General features: G+C 37.8%; 1 long non-coding RNA gene across 1 annotated transcript in view; it reads left to right on the plus strand.

The window, feature by feature from the left end:
- Positions 1-5,411: 5,411 nt before the first annotated feature.
- The window catches only part of LOC122423505, a 31,252-nt gene continuing 12,130 nt past the window's right edge, over positions 5,412-24,533 (plus strand). Inside the window, exon 1 of the long non-coding RNA XR_006264164.1 lies at positions 5,412-5,592. This is a non-coding gene — a long non-coding RNA (uncharacterized LOC122423505). The remainder of the gene's footprint in view (positions 5,593-24,533) is intronic.

Consider the following 24,533-nt stretch of genomic DNA (forward strand, 5'->3'; position numbering starts at 1 on the left):
AGATTCTCAGGCAACAGAGACTGTGACTTTTTAAAAAAAAAAGTTTATGGCAACTTTATCACAGTTGTAATGCATTGAAATGAAATGTCAAAGATTGATGTGCATGGTAATTGATTTCAGATCGTCATGCTCTATTTAGACAATTATAAACATCGCTAATCTAATGTTTCAAGGTACTTATGAACAATTAGTGATTCTGCACCAGCATCTCAAACACACTTTTGATGATAATAATATACTGAGGTGAGTTCTATAAATCCTAAAAGGGCTGTTGTGTAAATTATGATTAGAAAAAAGTTAGTTTATTTTTTCCCAGTGAAATGATTAAGGCTTTGAAAATAAAAACAGGAGCATTCTAGTTGTAAGCATGTAAAAATTCAGCACAATTAGTAGAGAGAACACTTTGCTTTATAATAATATACTTATTTAAAATAAAAGAATATAACATCTACCATTTCAACTTTATATAACTTCTACAATTACTAATGACTAACTTGGCTGTTTGTGCAGCCTTTCCAATTTCCATGGTGCTCTCATATTAAAAGGGTGTCGTTAAATGGTCAGTGATACAGAATCGAATGAAAGTGTGTGTTTGGGTAGCCAAACATAAATATATGCAGGCTTTCATTTGAAAATATTTAAATGCCTCATACACACTGACTTCACTGATGCTTTTTGTGCATATAATGAAAACCAATTATCTGTGGAGAAAACTTGACTGGGTGGAAGGAAATTAAATTGGTTTTTAAAGACTTCCTTAAACAGCAGTAGCTAGGGAAAGCTCCAGTAACATTTTAGCTGAAGATCGTAATGACTTTGCCATATTAATAAATCATGCTTTATCCTGACTTTTATCAAAAGACTTGGATGGAAAGACTGCACATGGCAGGGTGAAGAGAGGAGAGCACTTTTAGCTGGAGCTGCGGGGCTGTCCGCCACTCTCCCACTTCCTGTGAAGCTCTGCAAACAGCTGATGGAAAAGTCAGGTAGGTCCTAACTCACCCGAAAAGCAGGATACAGGGTACTTTTAACAAAACTTCCAATTGTAATTTCTTGAAGGGAATATTCTGTGATTTTTAAAATGCTGTACAAAATAGATGTGAGGAAATCTTGACCAACTTTTCTGCCTAATTTCCTCTGGGAGTTTCCCAACTTCTTCACAATGTTTTTGTGCTGAATATCAACTCTCATCAATCAGCTCTATGTTAATTTTTTTTTTTCTCATTGTGCTGTAAGTCTGAGACCACTTAAGGAGAACATTTATGGAAACATGGAAAACATATTGTTTCCTTTACACATGGAACAATGCAAATGCTTTCCCTTTGTTACTATTCAAAATATTAGCATTCTGTTGTCTCTACCTATGTTCTCAGACGTGACTTCCAACAGCTCTTGGAGAATAAGGAAAACAGAAGACTTTACCCTTATCTCCAAATATCTGGTTGCTTACTAATTAATGAGTAAAATATAGCATGGAGTTTTTGTGAAACCAAATGTTTCCCTAATTTAAACTCTGTATTGGAAAGTTGATATGGAGACTCCATAAAATATGTATTATTCTGCTGCAGTGAGGGGACTGTTAGGGAAAAATGCATACTTTTCCTTCTATTATTTACCAAATGGCTGAACTGTAAAATACTGCAGGTATTTGGTTGGTGTAAAGTAGTCTCTAATATTTTCCAACAAATTTTCACTAACTTTTCACAACAGTGCTCCTAGAAATAGTGTTTTTCACTTAGTGAATTAAATGGAAACATAAGTAGCATTTATCCCATCCTGGATCTTAAATGTTGAGAAGAAAATTTATATATTCCACCGTATGTTTTCTAGTCAGCCAGTTGCATGATCATATTTTTAAGATATTGGTTTTGAATATGGCAATACTTTCCTCTCACACAAGAGAAATTTTGTTTCTCATGTTTTTTTTCTCTCCGACTCTCAAGAAAATAAAGCTCTGTGGAATACGTCCACGGGGAGTCTCTTTATGGCACTAAATACCCAGGACTAAAGGAGGTTTCTGAAGTTGTTCATAGTTTTGTATTTTTTCTTCCTATTAGAAATGCTTCGTGGTCCTGCCACACATTGCCAACTCGCAGCTGTTAGTGATCTCAAGCCCACCTGAGCTTTCACTCTGAACCAGAATTTACTCTCCAATCTCACATCAGCCAACTGAGATAAGACAAAAACTTTTAATTAGAATTTTAATATGTAATCCAAGCCATTTATAGATTATGCACAGAGGTAATCTTCTATGTATTTAAATAACTGTGTGGAGAAGTTAGATAATATTTAATTTGGTGGGGAGACTATTTTTAACTTTGCTGGAGTCTGGTTACCTGCGATGTTCCCGGAGAGTCACTTAGAAGTTCTATCAGCATGAGGTTTATTGTGTGAATGAGTAACTGAATGTGTCTATAACAAGTCCTGGGGGCAGCTTATAAAAATTGGACTATTCTGTAATATAATGAAGATATTCTGTTTTCCTTTCACATTTCTTCTGAGGAGCCTAATTTCACGTCTCCATGTTCGAGTGATGTGGATGAAAAGAGGGAGACACGGAGCCGGAGCCGAGAGCCAGGGAATTAGCCTACCCCTTGCTACTGTTAATGAGGGTGCCCCTCACCTCATGGGTTTATTCCTCAAAAACCCAGCACATGAAACAGTTTTTTCCCCTTTCCTTTCAAGAAACAGTTGGCACTTTATGGTGGACTTCTGCTTGACATGAATTATTTGGCAAATTGGGGACTGAAGTTGAATTATAAACTTAGGACTGTGTAACAGGCTCCAGGGGTGTTCTAGGGACAAAGTCTTCCTAGTCGAGTTTTCACAAATAACTTTATTGAGAGAAAAAAGTGATCTTTTCCCTCACTCATAAAAGAACAACAACAAAAATGTATACCTTGCTCAAATACTGATTTCCATTTATACACACACACACACACACACACTTCGCAGGAGTGCATCCTCGGGTTCTTTTATTTCCATGTGCACAGACTCTCATTAATGTTGATAACCTCTGCACATGCTTCCAGAAAATAATGGACCCCGACTGTGAGAACTGTCAATATTCAAACATGGTAAGAGCGGAATATTTAAAATCTGTTTGGCACACCAAGCTTGGTTTTTTGAAGACAACAGAAGTTGGACGGAAAGATCAAAAGAGAAAAAAAAAAAAACCCACCATAAAAGATAATGACATCTGGATGGGGCCTGGGTAATGCTCTAATTAAATGTACTTACACCTAAGTCTTATCACATGCTCAGGAGCAGAGCTTAGATGCCCCTTTTAAACTGCTGCATTAGAGGCAGTCGTGGGAGCCTTGCCTGCTAGCTGTCACCTCCTCTGTGATCCAGTTCTGTTCTATATGTGTACCTATAATCTTTCTTTCACTGAATGGCCTTCTGCTATTTTGCTGTTAAGACAGTCATGATAAATTGGATTATCCCTTAAGCTTACAAAGATATGCATGTTCTTTAAAATGGGTTTGAAAAATATGTTTCTTCCACCTAGCAAAAGCAGGCTACAGGATTCTCTTGTTCCGTTGCTGTCTCATAGGTGAAGATGAGTTTAGTAAGAGGCCTTGCATATTTTCCTTCCTGTTCAGGTAAGGTCTTGACATCCTTTTCCTTCTACGCATAATAGAAGTTCTCCCTGAAGACCATACAAGAGGTAGACTTCCAGAGGTCACCACATCGAGCAATTTTAACTTCTTAAAAGAGTTCTCTGTTAATTGCACAGAGTTCTAGGTAAATTGGCATAACTTGAACTGGTTTCAAAATGCTGGCATTTAGGCTGTGAGACAGTGTGAAAGGAGGGAACTGCGTTTGTTAGGTCTTTTTTCTCCCTTTTTTTTAATAGTCTTGAAACATCATGATGCAATCTCTTATTTGGTTCTTAAAAAAATAAAACAACCCTGGATATTTAGAAGAAGCTGCTGGGCAGCATGTAAACATGTATAGCATATCTCATTACCATTAACAGCCATGCATGATTTAACCTCCCCCTATAGCTTTGAGTATTTTCCCCCTGGCTTTGTAAAGTGATGCTTGAGTGTGGGTCTTACCAAGGAATTTCATAGCCATTTTATAGACCCGGCAGCACATTTGCTATATCAGAATATGCACACTGTTTCTTGTGCAAATGTTAACAATTAATAAAATTAGTGTTCTTTCTGGGAAAAAGTCCAAAGTGCTTGTGGATTAAGGCTTTGTGGGGTGCATAAGTCTATCTCTTATTTTAACTCAGTGAGAAGCTACTTTTTCTTTTGTTTTTCTATTACCTGCCTGCTAATAGTGCTAAACAATCAAATGCAAGGGATTTTGCCTTCTCTGACTTTGCAGAAGAAAATTATTCAGTTGATACAGAAGATGAAGGTTAGAAACCCACTGTCATCTAGAAGGTCCAGGAATTTAGAGAATCAGAGGTACTCCCTGGATCTCAGGATCCATCAGGGGAAATAGAGCCAAAGTTATTTTTCTCTGAGCTTCCTTAATTTTGTTTTACTGCCTGGGGCATAATTAGGACAATGGTGAGGCTTTGAGGAGGGGAGATGTTTGGGGGTTGCTTGAGATGTCTAATGGGGTCTCCAAATGTCTAGTCTTTCTGGAGACCAGAAAGACTCCAACCCCTAGGAAAACAGAGGTCTCCTGAGCAGCTTTTTGTGCGGAAGGAATTTCGTGCGCCACACCCCTCTGCAAAATGTTGGGACCCCTTTGGCTCAGGTAACCCCCTTCACATTCTAGGCTGCTTTCCAGAGCCACAATTGCTCCCCTCCTTTTAAGACTGGCTGTTCTGTTCATCTTGGGTGCCAAGATTTTCTTTTACTCGCTAAGTCTTCCCCATATAATCTAATGCTTCATTTCTTCCCAGAAAAAAATAAGATAGTTGCTTCAAATTCAGCATTTCCATAATACTAGTAAAAAGTCCTTCTTTGTAAAAGGTACAGGGTCAGTTCCTGCCACAGAGCTCATTTGCATCATCTCTGTTTCTCTCTCGTGGGTGAGGAGAAGACCTTTGCATTTGACCAAAAAGCACTAGTAAATAAGGAGTTAAAATGAAGGCAGGCTCACTGGTTTGCTGAGATCTGTCAGAGTCTGACTGGCTGGCTACATATCTGTCTCTGGAACAATAGGTACCTGTATTCTGCACGGACTGCTGGGCAGCGCTGACACTCTGGAGAAGGTCTGCCTCCTCACTCTCCTGGTGAGAATCCCCAATGACAGTTCCACTTTTCAGTGGAGGAGAAAAAAATATCTGTCTGCTCTCCTGATGGAGGGCAGAGCTTTGATCATTTTTATTCAGGCTTGTCTTGGCCGGAGGTTTCAGGTTCTTAGTCTCAAGTCAGCAGTCTCTCTCTCTCTCTCTCACACACACACACACACACACACGCACACACATCCACTCCCTCCCTCTCTCTTACTCTCTCTCATTTCCCCTCACAGGTTGTACGAAGGCAGATGAGTAGCCACAGCTGTAACTGAGGCACACGGCAATAAACACAGTGGAGCCGGTTTCTGCGATGGCAAGAGAGGGAGCATCAGAGTTGACAGCAACGACAAGGACCCAAGGACCGTCCTTCTGACAAGTTTCAGGTAAGAAAATATTTATGCCCCGATTCTGGCATTTTGCATCCTTGTGGCTGAGAGAGACATTGAGCTAGAAAGCAGGAGTCTCGGTAGGGAAATATTTGTCTGAGAATATCATCTGCTGGCACTTGCCTGCAAACCTGTGTTCTCAGAGCTTTGTGTTACTAGAATCGTCGGAGGTGAGGTGTGAGCGGGGCTGGGCAGCAGGGTGAGTTGCTTTTTAATGTCTGTCTGGTGACATTTATCGTGCTGTTTAAATTCATATCTGGAAAAAATGCTGTTTGATGATAGTTAGCAATGTTTTGAGTAACATAGAACATATGGCCGTGTAGAATTCAAGGATGCTCTCTCATTCTTAATTTGTAATTATTTTTACACGCAACTGTACTGAGGTCAGAGAGTTTTAAAAATTAATGAGATTCCCTGTGGAGTTCAAATAGTAATGCCTACGTGAGCTGTTACAGAAAGATAGGATTATGCGGGTATATTTTTAACATAGATTTAACTGTCTTTTTTGAATGTACTCCATTTGAAATATTTGAATTGTACAGTAGTTTATGGAAGCTTAAGTATTTAGAGATTTTAGTCCTTAATTTTTGTTGTTGTTGTTGTTAATGATCTGGAGAAATTTTGTCAAAATTAGACTGTGGAAGATGAACATTTTCTGTGGAGTTATTACTAAAACTTAACAGATATTATTGTTATGACAATGGAGAATACCTTATACTTTCGAGGAAATGACAAATAATGAATGAGACAGATGCTAAGAAAATCTGCAAATTGCTTTCATCTTAAGTAATAGAAAAAAATTCAGGAGATGGGGTAAAAACTGCTGGCACGAACAAAGAAGCGAGTGTATACAGAGATGAGAATTCTTTGTCACAAAAATGAACCCAGGGCATGGATTTAGGAGGTTAAGTGATTTCTACATTCTTGGTGCCCCACAAAATGGGTGAGTCCAGGCATTTGAAAATGTACCGAAAACTTTCATTTCCCACAATTTAAAAACATTGTTTGTGTTCCTGATACAACACATTGTTTAAAAAGAGGGGAATTGGAAAGCAGTCTGAGTATACAGTAATCGGGGCTAAAGATGCTTTTTATCCCGAGTTCCCCATTTACAAGCCCCATTCTGAGCTTCCTGTGATATATTGTTATGTAAATACTGAGCAGCCAGGGAAAGCAGTGCTATGGAGATTCAATTTACTTTGAAAGTTGTTCATTATAGCGGGGATGAATGTTATTTATTTGATGTGATTCAAAGGCTGGAAATGACTTTTTCATTGTGGCGCCTTTTGTAATGGGTGCAGGGTGATCTAATCTTTTTAATTTTGGCTTTCACACCAGTGGAGATAAAAGAGATCTGAACTCATTTATCGGTTGCTAGGTCCTTCTAGAGACCCAAGTCCTGTTCTTGGTTGCTATGGCCAGTCTGACCTCAATCTCTGTGGTTTTGGGGACTTAAGCAGTCTTTTTTTTTTTTTTTTTTATTGAGGAGCATGTACCTTGATTTATGTCCAAAATTGTGGCTGAACGTCTTTGTCTGCGAGTGATAGATGGTGGCGAACCATTCATCAGTTCTTACAAGTAAACACTGCTGTCCCACTAAAAATATGTTTTGTTCTGAGTTAATGGTATGGAACAAGGCAGCCTCCACACTCAGCTATCTTTTATTGTGGAGGGGCCTCGGAAACTTGGAGCAAAGTGGAGGAAATTGGCATTCATTTTCTTGTCTGTTAGCATTTCATTCCTGATTCGGATGATGCGGCTGTAGGTGGATGGAGGATGAGAGGGTAAACCTTCCATTTCTTTACTTTCTCTTTAGTTGGGGCTGCTTATGAAACAGGCCTTCTTCAGATGCCAGGATTCTGCTGGGGCACTAAGAAGTCAGGAGTAGTTTCTACAACGGGGTTGGCCTCCGCTTGGCAACTGCCAGGAAGAGCCGAGGCGTAGACAGGCTGGTGTGCTGCGACAGGCTGCCTTCATCTTCATGCCGGCTGTTTGAGGGAAAGTTGTATCCACTGTTGGTGGCTCCTAGGAACGCTCTGCCTCCATGCTTACTTAATGGGCCCCGGACGTCCTTGCATTCTAGAACCTTGTTAAAGGGAGCCTTGGTGATTAAAGAGGCTGTGGAGTATACAGCCCGTGCTTAGCAGATGAGCCTGCGTGCATTTCCCCATTTCCTTAAAAACTGATTAATTGATGCTGCGGGGAGCACCCGGTCTGCTAATAAGATGATGATAACAAAAAGGTATCAGGAAAGGCTTATAACTGCCGTCCGATTCCTTCCAAGAGAGATTGCGGCTTTGTAGTGTAGTTTTCTCTTTTAATAGTGCTATGCTAATGGTTTTTATTCTAAATCGGCCAACACTGAGTATCTCCAGGAAAAATGGGTTCCATAAGAAGTGGCATCCTCCTGGAATGGAAAGGTAAAAATTAAACATTCTTTAAAGTGCAATTTTCAAACCGTTTCCGTGTACTTCTTACCAGTAACATTAGAAAACTGCTTTCTAAATGAGTGTTTAAAATTTAAACCCTTGGTCTAAACATAAAAGGTTTAAAGAAGAAACTATCTTAGGGAATTTTATTGTTAGTCATTTGCTAAAGATTGCCTAGGTTTTATTAACAAAAAACAGCCAGACACTTTGTATGTTTACGTTCAGCCTTGAGAATAAGTAGATTTTTATATTTTAGAGAAAATGGTCATTTTGAGGATCAATTAAAATAATCTTTATCTGTTTTATGTATACTTTATTTCTAGAACTGGTTAGAGAAAACAGGATTTGGTGATATGGATGGTCTCTTCCAGCTTAAAAATTCTTCACAGTGTGTTAGTTTTCTGGAAATACACACAAGGATGCCTTTACTAGTGTAATTGGACTAATTCAACTAATGTTTAGCTCTTTAGTTGAACAACAATTAAAAGTTCTATGTTCTGTTGTACAGGCAATAATTTTGGTGGAGGTAATTTAAGAAAAATTGATTTTTGAAGATATTTTTACTTAACTGCTACTTTAGCGCTTTAATAAGAGTGAGGTTTTGCAAAGCTTAATTGTGGCTTCTTAACTTGGGTTTCTTACTTAGGTCTTCTTGAAGGTAATGCATTGTATGAGTGGTTAATTTCACGAGGAATATTGAATTCCAGGTATCTGAAGGCAAGTATTCCCCGGGATGTGGTATGTATGTATGTGTGTATATGGACACATTTTAATATAAAATGTCTTATAAATTTGACATTGTGTTTTGCTTTACTGTTATTTCAAAAGATTTAAGTAAATGTCGAATAGCGCTCAATTTCCTGAAATGATTAAATTCAGTCTCTGAAGAATCTGGGGAACAGGCCTGTAATGACATTTTGATGACTTTCATTTTAAGGTGTAATAGAAATTGAGTAAAATATTTTAATAGCTATTGTCTAATATCTCATTCAAATACAATGTTTTTATTGCTCATTCTAGCTTACAATTTTCTGGTGATAATAACATTGGCTGGTGATTGTTTCTTACATAGAAATCATTTTATCCTTACGTAGAAGTATTTTAGAAATGTCTTTATGAATTTATCTCAGCTGAAGCAATTGTACTAAACTCTTGAGACAAAATAGTATTTCCCGATTCCTCCCATTTTAATTTGGTACTTCCTTAAAATATTTAGGTGTATCTTAAAGGTACATATTAAATATTAAATATTACATATGATAGTTTGTGGTTTAAAGAGGAAAAAACAATCATTCATATAAGTCAGGGAGGGCTGAGAAAAGAGAAGGAATAAATATTGTTACTAGCCACTATCACAAAATTGATTTGATTTTTCTTCCAGATATCATGTATTTTTAAAAAAATTTTAAATGGGCTAATAAATAAAAACTATGTGTAAAATACACAGTTATTATATCTCTTTATCGAATAGGTAAGTGCAGATATATAAACATATTGATTGCACCTAATGTTACCAGAAACATCTTTGCACCTCAATTCTTTCAGGAGATGTAGACACAAGTTAAGTTAAGCATATGGCTTTTAAAGAAATATTTTGAGAACTGGAGTTGTGACACATTAGATCAATTTCATGTTAAGTCAAAATGAAATCCTTAAATCAGTTTTTCTGTGTATGTTACACAAAGCCATTAGCTTTCAAATTGCATTGTTCTAAATGCTAATTAGAAAAAAATTATGTAATTTAACTTGATTGTAGTGAATAAAGTCAGAATATAATATTATTGCTGAATTAACATGCCATAAGTACATTTTTTAAAATGAAAATAAAGTTATGCTCTAGTATGAGATTATTATCCTCTTCTAATGTGTTTATTGAATTTCCCCAAGTTTGGTTTCTTCTTGTAATTAATATTCCTTTCCACACATCAGTGTTGCAGGGTTATTGGTTCCTCTTAGCTGCTTTCTGCCTCCTATAGTTTTGGGTTTTGTCTTTTTGGTATAATATTATCCTGTCACCTAGAAAGTTGTATTGACTTTGAAGGTATCTGTCTGAGTTTGGGGTAAAAAAAAAAAAAAGTAAAACACTAAACTTGTTTTATTAGAAATTGTGTATAAAGTGCTGAAAGATTTGAGATGGCCTTGGGATGTTGTTCAAGGGGTTGATTTTAGGATATAGGATTTTCTCAGTAGTGGCAAGTTACTTGTATAATTCAATAAAATCTTTCCTTCAGCTACATGAGTTTATTTTCCACAAAATAGTTTGCCAGGCGATAAACCTCAAATTACACTGACCATCAGCAGGAAATTTTATTATAGAGAAAGAACTGGGAAGGGAGGGGGCCTTTTAGACAGCTAACGGGTTTGCCCCAACTTACCATCCAAGCATGGTGGCAAGGACACATGGTAAGGTTTTATCTATTGATTAATCACCTCTGAGATCCAACAGCAGATTTTAATTTGCACAGCCAACAATCAGATATTTTTGTTTAAATGATATCAGGATGATTTGAGAAAATAAAAGTTTTTCTAAAAAGCCGAATTTCATACTCTAGCACTAATAATTAACTGAAACATTTAAAATTTGTTCAGATTTTAAAATGTGAAAATTGTAATTTACTTAATGGTGTTTATAATTTTTTAATAAAAAATGGCCTATATAGACTCATAGTGACCCCAATTCCTTCTAAAGGCTTTGGACTTTATGATCTTACACCATATAGTAAACAGAACCTTTTTCCATTTTTAATTATGTCTCTAAGCCATTATTTGTATTCTTAATGGTGTTTGGCATTATTTAATCATAATGATTCATAAATCCTTGAATTTCCTACATTTTTCTGACAATTGAGTTTACAGTCCAGAAGTAAAGACTAAAATATACCATAAGGCTGGGAGTGTCCTTAGAGAAAGGAAGACAAGGTGACTTGCCATGGTCAGGGACATATGGTGTATAGTTGAATTTTAACATAATTTACTACAGACATCTTTAAAAGTATTGGATTTTTAGGAAATGTTTGAAGACAAACTCAGTTTGCTAGAAGTTTGAAACATAGGTATCTAGTAAATTATACCAATATCTTTCCATAAGGATTTAGAAAATATTCATTCATTCATTCCACCAACACTGATTCAGGGCCTACCCTGTATCAGACACTGTCTTTGTAGCTCTTAATTTAATATTCTCCATTGATTCAATATTCATTATTTGCCTGATTTTGCAGATGATAGCAGGCTCACCAGTTATTCATACATCATCAATCAATCACATCACAATCCATATCATTTTGGAACTTGTATTTCTCTTGCCTCTTCTTTAGCTGGCTTAAAGTAAATTCTAGGCATATATACCAGTTTAGAAGAATATATTGGCAAAACAGTCACAGTGAGTTTTAATAAGCTGTCTTATTGATATTCAGGCCCATGATGCAGCAAACAAGTTGGTTTTATTGCTTTTTATGCTTCCTTCCAATGCCTCTGATTCTATTTTAAGGGACCTCTAATTCTAATTCTTAGTGGCTAACGTTTCTTTTCCATTTGCCTGTCAATTTCCTAAGCTCTTTACCTTTGTTCTTTCCATTACATTATGAGAAAGGTGGCGTCACTGACCCTCCTTGCAGATGAGGAAAATGAGGCTCTAAGAAGTAACTGCCTGGGCGTCACCAAGCTAGTAAGCAGCCAAGATGACTTAAACCCCAGGTCGTTCAGCCTCTATTCATTCTTCTAGTCGCTAGGCAAATATTACTGAGCATTTATGATGGCCTTGGCTACTCAAGATGTTTAGAAAACAGAAGTGTCTGTACCAGGCAAACCTCTGCGTTAGAACAGATACCCACAAGCACCTTGATACTTCCATTATGTTATTTTCCTTTGCATCTATGGATTCCCCAGAACCAACTCCTTCAGAAATCTCACCATTTGGCTTAAGTCTTTTTTTTTTTCTTTTTCAATTGTATTATGGTCTATTTCTAGCCAGGAATTTTCTACACTGGAGGGTTAATCTGCTCATTGCCCCCACAAAGTTTGCCTTGCATTTTCTCTGATCATTCCTGCACCTGAAACACTTTCTGCTGCTTTCTCAATGCCTCCCATCCTTCAATGTCTGGGTCAAAGCCCATGGTTGCTACGAAGCCTGTCTTAGAAATGAAATCCTAAAATTCTTTTATCTGTGCTGATCATTTGACATGTAGCATTTGTAATAAGTAAAGTGACTTGTGGCTGGGCAACATCTCACATATTTCCTGTGTCCCAGTCACATCACTGTTTATAGATATGCCCAACTGACATGTTGGCAAAGAATTCAGAGAATCCTCAATAAAATCAGAAAGTAGAAAAGCTAAGAGTGGAAGGTTTGGAAGCAGAGGCCCCACTGCCCACTACAGTGCCGGGCATAGATCATACGGCTAATATACGTTTGAGGTGAGGAAATAGGGAAGAGAGACCAAAGGAGGGAGAGATGGACCACAGACAGAAAGCTCACAGGGAAAAACAAAATAATATTTCCAAATTTATAGCCCAGGGCGTTCAAAGAAGTTTAAATATTTAATAAGGATTGGGGATCCTGTTTAGGGTTATATAGCTATACACAATAATCTTTACTTTCATATATTTTTGCTTCTTCTGAGAATGAACTGTCACTTGTATCAACATATATCCATGAGACACATAATGAACTTTCTGATGTTTCTAAGAGAAAATACAATTGTGTCCTGCTTGTACATGTTTTCACCACTATTAAGGCCCACAATACTGAAGTTGCTGGCCCTGCCTTTTGTTCCCCACCCCCACCCCACCACAAAACAGCCAGTCTCTTAACCAACATGAAGCTTTATTAGTTAATACTTCCTGTTGGAATTTTTTTAGCAAAATTCAAATTCAACATTCAAAATCCTAGCACAAATCTCTTATATCAACAAGCAGCTCTTGTGGTTAATCTTATTTATGTCTTTACTCAATTGTATTAAAAAATGTAGCCTTGAACTCTCAAGGAAAGTATTTATGTCTGTATTTTTATGGATTCTCAAACACAACTGCTTAAGTTAGGAAGTTTACTTCATAGGAAAATACAGGGGGATATTTCTTAAAGCAACTACTACATCTGACCTCTGCCATGGAGCTGTTTTACTGACTATGAGTCATGACTTGTGGACATAGATATGAATATAGGGCTTACTTCAAGAAGGTGTTATTAATACCTGGCACATACATAACATGTACTAATTTTCTTGGGTGAAGCGAGTTGGAAAGGTGGCATCCTGAGCCAGTGAACACGATAGCCAATGTGTGCCCTCTAATTTATGTGGAGGCCCTCTGCTGAAGCAGCCCCATTCTTTGGGCATCCCTACATGCTAATTGAGATAAGTGAGGGGGCAGCTTGGGCCATGAGGCTGTTAGCTTTATCCTGCTTTTAAGAAAAAGAAACATTTCTGCAGTCAGTATTGTGACAGGAGCAGCTGAACTGTCAGTAAGAGTTCCAAATATGAAACTGTTCCAAAGGCTTATCTGTTTATCTCATGCTGTGTTGCTGTTGGTAAAATGCAGAGGATGAGCTTGCCTCCCTTTTAACCCTAACTTTCTTCGGTCCCTTCATTTTGACACTAATTTCAGGCATGAACCTTGGCACCCAGCTACAGTGTGTAATTGTTGGTATCCCGCTGCCACCTGGGTGCACAATGGAGAACAATATTTAGTCCCTGTGATTTGCCCGAAGAACACACCACATGCAGTTGGGAAGGGAAATATTTAATCACCCAGTTTTCTCCATGCAGTTTCAATCAGTTGAATCCTTTGAAGATTTTATTTTCTCTAAGTTAACTGGTTGTTTTGTTACCGCTCAGGTAAAACCTTTAGATCACTCTTGAATTTGGACTGGGTAAATTTGCGGATGTTACATATCAGTCTGAGTGGACAAACAAAGAGAAGATATTTTTAAATATGCTAAGTTAAGAATTCATTTTGGTCAGAAGAGTTTTTTAGAAAAGTTCCTTGAGTCCTCTGTTTCGTTGTTGGCTGTGGACTTAATATGTAAAATGCTCTAAGTGACACACGAATAATACCATTCCATTTTTAGGCATATTGTGTGATGATGCTGTTGATCTTTAGAGGAAATTCCATTTGGTGACATTTACAAAAATAGTTTCATGTTAGCAGCTTTTAATTTTAATTTTTTAAAAATAACAAGAATGGTATAACTTGCAAGTGACAAGAAAGTCACCCAAGAGGTATGTATAATTGCATAATGGAAATATGAAACATACCTTGTCAGCCACCTGATGTTGTGCTTATTTGCAGTCCAGGGAAATAGTTTTGACAAGTAGAAAAAATGGTATAAGAATGGAATTATCTGTGTAAACAGGCAGTGTGTCATCTTAAAGACTGAGATCTGTGTTTTTTTAATTTTTAGGGCTAGTGCTTTCAAAGTGCTAGAAAGATTTGAGTCCAGAGTTTAGTCTTCATTGTACTTTAGTCCTGCAAATTCAGTGCAATGCAATGCAATCCAATACATTTCAGTTCACCTCGTTGCTTATTGAATTTCTAATATTTATGAAAATTTTACCTCCTCTAGACAGTTATCTCTTTAAATTTTTATCTAAATACATTAAATGCATTTATTAATACATGTATTAAGTACATTAATACATGTATTAAGTAAATACATTAGGGAATATCAGTACATATGGCGAAGAATTTGTGATTCTTCACTGCAAACAAAATATTTTTAAAGTTTGAGATTTCTACTGGTTTAGGGCATTTTATTTTTCCTATTCCAGGTTGAGTGAAAGTTGGCATAACATATGATCTTCCTAACTAAATCAGTCTCTCTTTTACTCAATAATCATAATTATGTCATAAATTTGGGAAGAATTCAAATCATTTATTTACTCAATTATTCAATTGGTTTTTCCCCCCTTAATTATCTTGTCTGACCAGTGTTGCTAAAGGCACTGTAGAGGATTTTATAAAAGGAGAAAATATGATCTTTCTCTCATCAACTATAGTATAATTGGAGAGAGAAAAAAGAACTCTAAAGAACTAATTGGATAATATAATAAAATTACTCCTAGTTATCATGCTTCAGTACTGTGAAGGGAGAAGCTATTTTCTCACAGGTGGAAAACAGTATTAACTATCAAATATAGCTTTTGGATTCAGAAGATTGCTTCAGATTATTTGTTGTGAGAACAATAATGAGAACATTTAGGATAAAGGCTAACTTCTTGAAAATAGATTTTACATCTTTTAATTGATTTCATCAGCAAAAATTTTCCTTTCATGAAGATTTTAAAATATCAAGTGTGTTGCATGGTTAGTCAACTAATTCAACTGTCCAAAACTTTTAAATGCGTTACTTTAATCGATTATTTATAATAGAATATGTGTGTGGGGATTGGTAGAGTTTACCATTGCCTTATTTGCACTTCATGATAGTCTTCTGAAATTTGGACAGACATGTAAATTGAAGTGTTTTTTTTTTTTTTTCTAATACTTTAGCTTCCTTGCTATCTTGAGAAGACAGGCTAACATAATCTCTAAAATGGAAAACTTTTCAAAGCTGTCTTTAACAGCATCCCTGGTTGTTTAAAGCCCTGCCCATAGTTTTGCTCTCTTAACAGAAATATTACACCCATTCACCCACAATAAAATAAAAACACTATTCCAAATAAAATCTAACATTAAGCAAAGAGCTTAGGGATATGTTCAATTTTAGTTCCTATCTGGAATATAAATTTTTAAGATTGTAAGAAAAACCAACAGTTTTGCTTGCATATTGATTCTCATCTTCCAAAGTCAAAGACTAGTCAAAAAATTTTAAAACTTAACAAGCCTTGAAATGTTTATCCTTAGTTACATTGAGAACTGTGTTGAGAAACCCAGTAATAATGATTCTTTTATCTTGAGTAGTATATATCTTGTAGACATAGAGAGAAGAACCTTGACCTTTTCTGTTTTCTCAGGAAAGGAAAGAATTGGGGAGGAAAAAAATGCACTCCAATCCCAACAGAACTCCCTGTGGACAGGGTGTGGCAGCCGCCAAGCAGGGGAAGGCACATGTCCTGTCCTAAGGGTTTAGGGGAGGCAGCAAAGAGCTGTTTCTCCTGGGGATCCTAGTGTGTGAATGGACTTATAGACACTCATCATGGGGCAGATCAGACAGAAGGACACTTAATGAGACCCACTTGGAGAGCAGACAGGAGCACCCTCTCTAGAATGCAGCAGTTCTCGGTTCTCGGCGTCTTTGGGAAGCAAGGCTCAGCATCTACCTGTCTAAACAGGGAAGGAGGGCAGAGACAGGACACGCCCCCTGTGACTTACAAATTCCTTCACTGCCCAAGTGAGGAACTCCCCTCACTGCTGTCTGCTCGGAGCTGTATTTCATCTTGATAGCTGTTGGCAGTAGAAACTTTTGAACTCCATGCAATGTAAAGTTATGGTTGAAAAATTCCTCAGTAGAATTTCTATTTCTCTCAGGACAATTTGGAACATGAAGATTAGAGAAGATTAGAGCCTTAGAGACAGTCTATCTAGCCTAAAACTATACATTTGGGCTCACACCATTTGAAGAAAAATGAAACAAAAAAAAAAACACTTGAGGAGGTCAAAGAATTCTACATCCGGGAATATGGAAAATGGTTAAATTTGTGAACCGGAAGAAATAAAAGAAAGTGTTTAGGGAAAAAGAGATCAAGTTTGTGCTGAGTTAGAGATTCACTGTTCTCAGTTTCATTTTCACTTGCTGGATCCTGATGGCTTACTGTCTTCTCCAGATGTAATTTTAGCATCACACTTCTCAAAGTAAATACGTTTGAGTGCGGACATTCTCACCTTGTTCATTCTTTCAGGGCTTGGCATGCCTCTTTGGTCCATCTCTGGCAGGCTCACACTTAATTTAACTTCGGCACAGCTTGCTCATCATCATACAGTTCTTTCCCCCAATAAAGTAGCCAAGGTGTTTTGATGGATGATGCTTCTAAGGCCAAATGCCACATTTTATGTTTCGTTTGGAAATATGAAAAGGCGAAATTGAAATTAGAGTGTCCCGTCCATGTCCAGGAGCACAGAACCTTTTTCCTTGCACCTGCAGTGAATTCACATCTTTCCAGTAATCTATGAGTATCAGATTTTTCAGGTTTATGTTCATTTTTTAGGCTATATTGACTGGCCATGGTTTTGGTCCTTTTTACTTTTGAGTTTAGAGCTCCATGATTTGAGGACCTTGAATAGTTTCTGAGAGTCTAATATTCCAGTGTTTGAATATACATTTTAGAAGAAAGGTGTATTAGAATGCAGGCTTCCTAGAATAATCATCAGGATGGCATGTAGAGGATCTTATCAGCTGATGTCTCCTCTTGTTCACTTCAGGGCTCTAAGTTAAGCAGCAGCCTTTGAGGCAGGAAGGGTAGAGACTTTGGAAGCAAATCAAATTAGATCCAATCCCAGACCTGCTGTAACCTTGGACCAATTGTTTAGCATCTTTGAAACACCATTTCTTCCTCTGCAAAATAAGGATTATAACACCCACTGGTGTTTCTTGGCCATTTCCCTCATTCCAGATATCATACCCACATGCCTATAAGGCAAGTACTATTATTATCCACAGTTTCCAAATTACCACACTGAGCTTGGAGAGGTAAAGAAAACCTACTTAAGCATACATGGTTGTTAAGTACTGGGGCCTCTTTTTGGTTCTTTTATTTCTGTAGTATTTGTTTTTAGGAAAGAACTTGCAGGATCAAAAGGTAGGCACAAAATAAATTTAGTTAATTTTCAAAAATATCATTTAGTTTCAAGTGCTTGACTCTGAGAAGCAGTGTTAAGGCTGTAATTTATATTTTGCCGCGTTGCGGACTGAGGCTGTTTGAGAGTGGCTCTGTAAGTGGCCGTGGAGGGCTATATGCTATGAGAGCTGCTTTATGCTTTTCTTCTTGAAGATGGTGACGGTGCTTCTCATTCTGATGAGCACAACTCCTTCTCAGTAAAGATTCTGGATAAATGGCTGTTACCTGGAATTGAATGCCCGTCTACAAGGTAATTGTTGTGCCTCAGAGGAAGAGTGGATGCCATTTCCAGAAGAGCTTGACATTCTCAGGGAAGAGTTTTCTAGCCTTGAAGAATATTATATGTGTGATTTTTATGACCCTTGATAAAGAAAAAAATGAGTATTATTTACTAGAAATTTCAAGCTTTCATTCTGTTGTGGCTTCATCTGCTGCACGTTCCTCATTCAAAAGATACTTCTAACTTCAGCTTCTTCTCCTACTTCATCTGCAGGCCCTTGAAGTCTGTGGGAAGCCCAGGTGTGTGTAGAAACACGGAAATAGCACAGTCTCTTTGGTTGAGAATAACATGTCAGTTTTCTTTCCTTGCTTTTGTATGCTCTCTGGAGCTCACCCATGCATGATGTTCCAGTTGACTTCAAAGACAAGTCTGTGGTTGGATTAACTCCACAGGACTGGGAGTAAGGTTTAAAAGAAAAGAGCAGGCTTAGTGCTTTCCAAGCTCACCAAGGAGCTGACAGAGCTCTGTGGTTACTAAGAACACATAGCTTGTGGTTCATTATGTCCTCCTCGAGGAACAGGTAAATTGGCATACTAGTTTCTAGATTATTCTCACTATTAAAGTTATGTTTTAAATGATGATTGCACAGTACCAGAAAGGGTTGACTTACAACTATATAATACTTGCACTTGGGAGCTTAGTGTCTAATAAAGGAAATACAGATATAATACATTTGGAGTGGGAAAATACCACTGAAGTTATGAACATATAGGACATGCAGATCATAGGGTAATTTTAAGTGTTGAAAAAAAGGATGGTGTAGTGAGTGGTATGTGCTTGAGAAATTACAGTGAAGGTGTGTTTGCTTTCCAGACATTGCCAGCAAAGATAGACTTCTTACAGAAGGCTAAAGTCAGAAATTGCTGAGGGAAAAAGGGGAGAAGACTGAATGAGTTGAAGCCATCATCACAAAGTTGGGACACACTTTGGGAGAAGGCCTAGGAATGAAAGAGTAATGAGTAGATGGGTGGGCATCAGGATGGCTTGCTGGAGAAGAATATGACCGACTAGAGAGGGTGAAGAGACAGGGCAGAGTGAGGTGCCGCTATGGACTGTGAAGCTAGGAGAGCCTATGAAATAAAGCATCCACATGAAACTTTGCCTATGCAGGAAGTAGAAGTGATGGGCTTCAGGGAAAATAGGGAAGCAGCCCTAGCAGTTCTGCTGTATATTGACCATAGGCTTGTTCGTGAAATTTGAAAGCCGTGTAAAGGTACATGAAGAGTTTTAATTTTAAGAAATCAGAGGACCAGATCAAAGAGGCCATAATAATTCAGGCAAGTGACTGCCAGGCTCTAGACTGTGTCTGTAGATGTGATGTGAAATAAAAGGGGGAAAATTTAGTAGACATGAGTTTGAGCAAGCTCTGGGAGTTGGTGATGGACAGGGAAGCCTGGTGTCCTGCAGTCTATGGGGTTGCAAAGAGTAGGACATGACTGAGCAACTGAACTGAAGGAAATAATCTTACAAAATAACATTTATGAAACCCAATACCACTGAAGGTGCACTCAGAAACAGTGAAGGACAGAAAGGAATTAAAAATTGTTCAAAGATTTTGCTTATTTGATGGAAAAATTACAAGTAGGGCGAGACTGAGTGAGGGTACATAATAAATTCCAGAAAGAGGACCCAACATACTCGCTGCATGTTTTTTCCTTCTGTCTCTGGAATGAAGAAGAAAGAGACTTAAGGCTATTTCTTTGCACTTTGGTTTATCCCATTTTAGATCCAGGATCACGAAGTATTAACATATACTCACATATTGAACGCTAAAACATTTTTTTATTCCCCAGCTCCCACACACCAGAGTTCCCCGAGGTCCTCTCATCCGGCATTGTCTAGGGAGACACGACAGAAACTGCAGCCTGTGTGGTAACCAAAGGCACAGCCTCTGTATTACTGAACCTCAGATTGAGTCTCGACTGTGGTTATGTTCTAGTGAATAGAGCGGAAAGAGAAACGAATCATTTGTCTCCAGAAATTGTCATTCTGACTCTGCCTTTGGAGACACTGGCATGTGTACTGTGGCTGGAACAATCCTGCTTTGATTTGTCATCAAACACTTGATATTGGACTTTGAAAGCAAAGAAAAATATTGTATGATTCAGATGAGCTTTTCATTAAAAAAAAAAAAAAGACTATGTGTATAAACTCTCTTTTCTAATTCTTACCAGTAGGCATTTCTCTCCCACGATATACGCCATAATTTAATGACCTTGGAACTGTTGATTTACTTCAGAACATATTTGATGTGATTTCCTAAATCTTAGAAAATGTAACGGGAGTTTTGGTCATAATTTTCTTTGACCTGGAAATTCTGGATGAGGAAACCATCAGATTTAAGTGCCTTATTTCATAGTTAAAATGAAGACTGAACTTAGAGGGAGGACTTGCATAAGGTCACAGGTCTAGGTGGTGACAAAGCCAGGAGAATCTCAATTCTATTTATATCCAGATGAGCCTCTATTTATCCTGTGCTGGCCTTTCCCAGTGTAGGAGACTCTAAACTGTAGAAAACCAACAGCACGTATATTTGCCATCAACCAACAAAGCAGATCTTATTTTCTGTGTCTCATAATGTGCCTGCACATCTATCACAAAGGCATTATTATGAAGTATTATCACACTAGTAATAACTGACAGGGCTTAAATAGGAGTTAAGAAAGAGATTTTTTAAAACAATAATTATTTAAGAAAAAAAATCTCTGATTTCTTCAGGAAATATCATAAAAGAATTGTGGATCTGCCTCTATCTTATTTCATGCTTGCTTGCTAAAGAACCTTCAATCCCAGGACTAGGGTTGATTTTCCAGAAAGTTTCTCCGTGTGAATGTAGTAGAACAAAAAGGACAGTTGGAAGAGAAAAGGGAATGGGGTGGGACGGACGTTGATGGAGCCTCAGCTGAGTTTACTGTGGTCTGGGCTGGCACTCAGGCATCTAAGATGACTCAGGTCATCTGTTCAAGTGTACCCCTGTATTTTTCCTGTCTGAAACGTCCTTTCCTTTGCCCTGTCCATCTTCATTCCCATCTCCCTACTCCCCATCTTATTCAGACCTCTTGAAAATGTGACCTGTACGTGCTTTGCTCTTTGTCTTGTCTCTACTTTACAATTCCCAGCATCTAAACCTGCTTTAACTTCACAGTGGCGCTAACGATTCTTGGATTGCTACATCCCGTAGGCTTTGAGATCTTTCATGAATCTCTGAATTTCTTTCCCCCTCAAAGTTCCCTACTACCCTGGCTTCTATGGTGCCATTCCCACCAGATCATCTTGTTGTTCCTTCTCTGTCTCTTTCATGGCCTTCTCTTCTTTTTCTTCCCCAAGGTTCATCCTCAGCCCATTACTTTTCTCACCTACCACGCTTTCCTTTTATTTTATTATTTTTTTTTATATTTTATTATTATTTTTTTTATTTTATTTTTTTTTTATTTATTTTTTTTTTGAATCAGCCATGGATTTACATGTATTCCCAATCCCGATCCCCCCTCCCACCTCCCTCTCCACCCGATTCCTCTGGGTCTTCCCAGTGCACCAGGCCCGAGCACTTGTCTCATGCATCCCACCTGGGCTGGTGATCTGTTTCACCATAGATAGTATACATGCTGTTCTTTTGAAATATCCCACCCTCACATTCTCCCACAGAGTTCAAAAGTCTGTTCTGTATTTCTGTGTCTCTTTTTCTGTTTTGCATATAGGGTTATCGTTCACGCTTTCCTTTTATACTCTTATTTACTGCCGTGATTTACGGTTACTCAGAAATTGTAAATGTAATTTGAATTTCCTTACTGCAATTCAGACTTGAATATCCAACTGTCTGCCCTGTCCATTGGGAACCCTCCAACCAAACATGTGTAAACAAACCTCCTCATTGTTCCTGTAACCTGGTTTTTCCATCTGCGTTCTCTGCATAGTCTTGTTTCCACAAGACTTCTGTCTACTCATTCACCCAAACTACAGACCCCAGAGTCATGTTGGCTTCTCATTTCCCATCTCTGTTGCTTTTCAAATCAAACCCATTACCAGGACCAGCTAACCTTCCATCCTAGATACTTCTTAAATCTGACTGTACTGACCATCCTTATTACCACTGTTGCAGGCCAGACCTGCCACCACTTGCTGTGGTTTATCTCTTGCTTGGGCATCTGTGCTGTTTAATGACTTTTCTTCCACCAGCCTTGGCACCATCATATCCATACAACCCAAAGTCAACCTGCCACTTGCAAGTTTAAAACCCTCCCATGTTTTCCTGCCATGCTGGATAAAGCCCCAAATAGTCGCATCTTAAACTCTATTCATAAATGTTCTATTTCCTGCCTCTTGAAAGTCTTATCTCTAATGATTTCCTGTTTTAAGCTTTGCTCTCAAGAAGCACACAATAGCTGCAGATTCTACATATAAACCACATCATTGCTTCATTTTTACAGACTCCTCGGCCTCTCAGTCACTTCTCACTCCCCTTCCCCAGCCCCGCCCCCCAATCTTCCTTCCACCAATACAAGTATGTCACCTCCTCCAACAACCTTCTCTTTACATGTCTTGTCACCCTCCACCTGTCTATTCTTATCAGTACCCTGTGCATATGCCAGTCATTGAATTAACTCTGATTTTCTAATTTGTATTTTTGTGAACTGTACAGTCCACCAGTAGCTGTGAACAACTTGTTAGTTACTTCCTTCCTTCAACTAAATTCAGATGTTCTTTGATAAGAATTCAGTACAGAAGCAGTTGGCCTCACTGCTGGCAACTAAGTCAGGAAGGTGAACATTTAATATATATGTGTGTGTGTATATCTTTGTATATGCATTGTGACTTTAATTTAATTTTACTTTTCCTTCTGAACAGTACCTGAGTCACAAATATACAAGTATCTTTAACCTCTCTCCCAGCATCCATACCTTACTTACATTTTACTCCCCCAGAAAAGCTGAAATTTAAAGGCTAAGTTTATTGACGTGCACAGAATACCACAATTCATTTAGAAGAGTCACAAGAGTCAGTTACAATGTCAGAGCAAGTATTTTGCAGGTTTATTTATCCACGTTTAGATATACATAGTTTTTGTACCAATAAGTAGCATACTGAGCTTTGCTGTCCCCAAAATATGACAAATGTTATTTTCTTAGGGAGAAGAGTAAGGTTTATTTTTTGTTAATGAAATGCCAGACAAGCCCAGCCAACTTGCGGGGCATAATTAAATTGGAGCATCTTTGGCAGTTAGCTATGTAGCTCCATCCATGCAAATGTTTTGCAAAAATTTATCTTAAGCAATTTTTTTTTTTTTTTGCCAGATTCTTTTCAGGATAAAGTTGGGACATTCAGGAATTGGGGCAGTTCTCAAAGCATCATAAACATGTCTAAAGACTGGTTAAATAAGCTCCATTATTGTCCTAATTATTCAACTCTAGCCTTTCTTCCTACTCCCCACTACAGACACCAGAAATTTAACACTCGGCGCATATGGGTGTGAATGAAGTGGCAAAGTTGAGATTTAAAAACTTTGCTTGTAAAGTCACTCCAATTTTAATTCATATTCTCTCTACCTATGTTTTACAATGCTACTTATTCACTGTAGCTTTTTGTTCTTCCTAGTATGAGAGAGGAAGCACACATTCCTTAAGAATTCACTCTTAGGAATATCCTACAGGAATAGATTTCCTAAAAGAACACATCAAAGACTTTTCTGTCAGTCCAGTGGTTAAGACTCTCTGCTCCCAGTACAGGGGACACAAGTTTGAACCTTAGCCAGGGAACTAAGATCCTGCCTGCACACTCAATGTAGCCAAAAAATACAGACACACACACGCACCCCAAGTGGAAAATAGACAAATAAGTACATTCTGTTTTATAAGCACATGGTCGAATTTTAATTAACTTACTCTTTGTTCTAGCTATTCACCACTTCTGTTGTGGTGCAAAAGCAGCCATAGGTAATACATAAACAGATGAGCATGTGTGCCTTCCAGTGAAACTTTGCTCAAAGAGGGGGCAAGCAAGATTTGGCCCAGTGGTCCTATTTTACAAACTTCCCATTTAACCCACTGCTTCTGTTAGTAGCTCTTTTATTTTGATTTTCAAAGTGTGGACGTAAATATTAATGCTCACTCCTACAATGAGTAAGATTTTAGGTTATACTAAAGACACACACATGAATTCTTCAAAGGTTAGAAAAGATGGATTTTTAAGATCTGTACTGTATTTGAAGTTATTGCTTGTACAATTGTAAGTTTCTTGAGGAGAGTGAATAGAGGATAATTTGTCTTCTGCTCTCTCCTTGACCAAAGTGCCTGGTTCATGGTAGAGGCGTATTTTCAAACAAATGAATGATTAGGGCCAACTCGTAAGTCAAATTGGTCATATTGTAGACAATATGTTAGACCCAGTTTTTAAGACTCTTAGTTCTTTGTGCTCTGTTCTGTCAAAGGATCCTAGCTTAGCTGCACTGATAATGGGATA

This window comes from Cervus canadensis, chromosome 21 (assembly GCF_019320065.1).
Source record: "Cervus canadensis isolate Bull #8, Minnesota chromosome 21, ASM1932006v1, whole genome shotgun sequence".
NCBI lineage: Eukaryota > Metazoa > Chordata > Mammalia > Artiodactyla > Cervidae > Cervus > Cervus canadensis.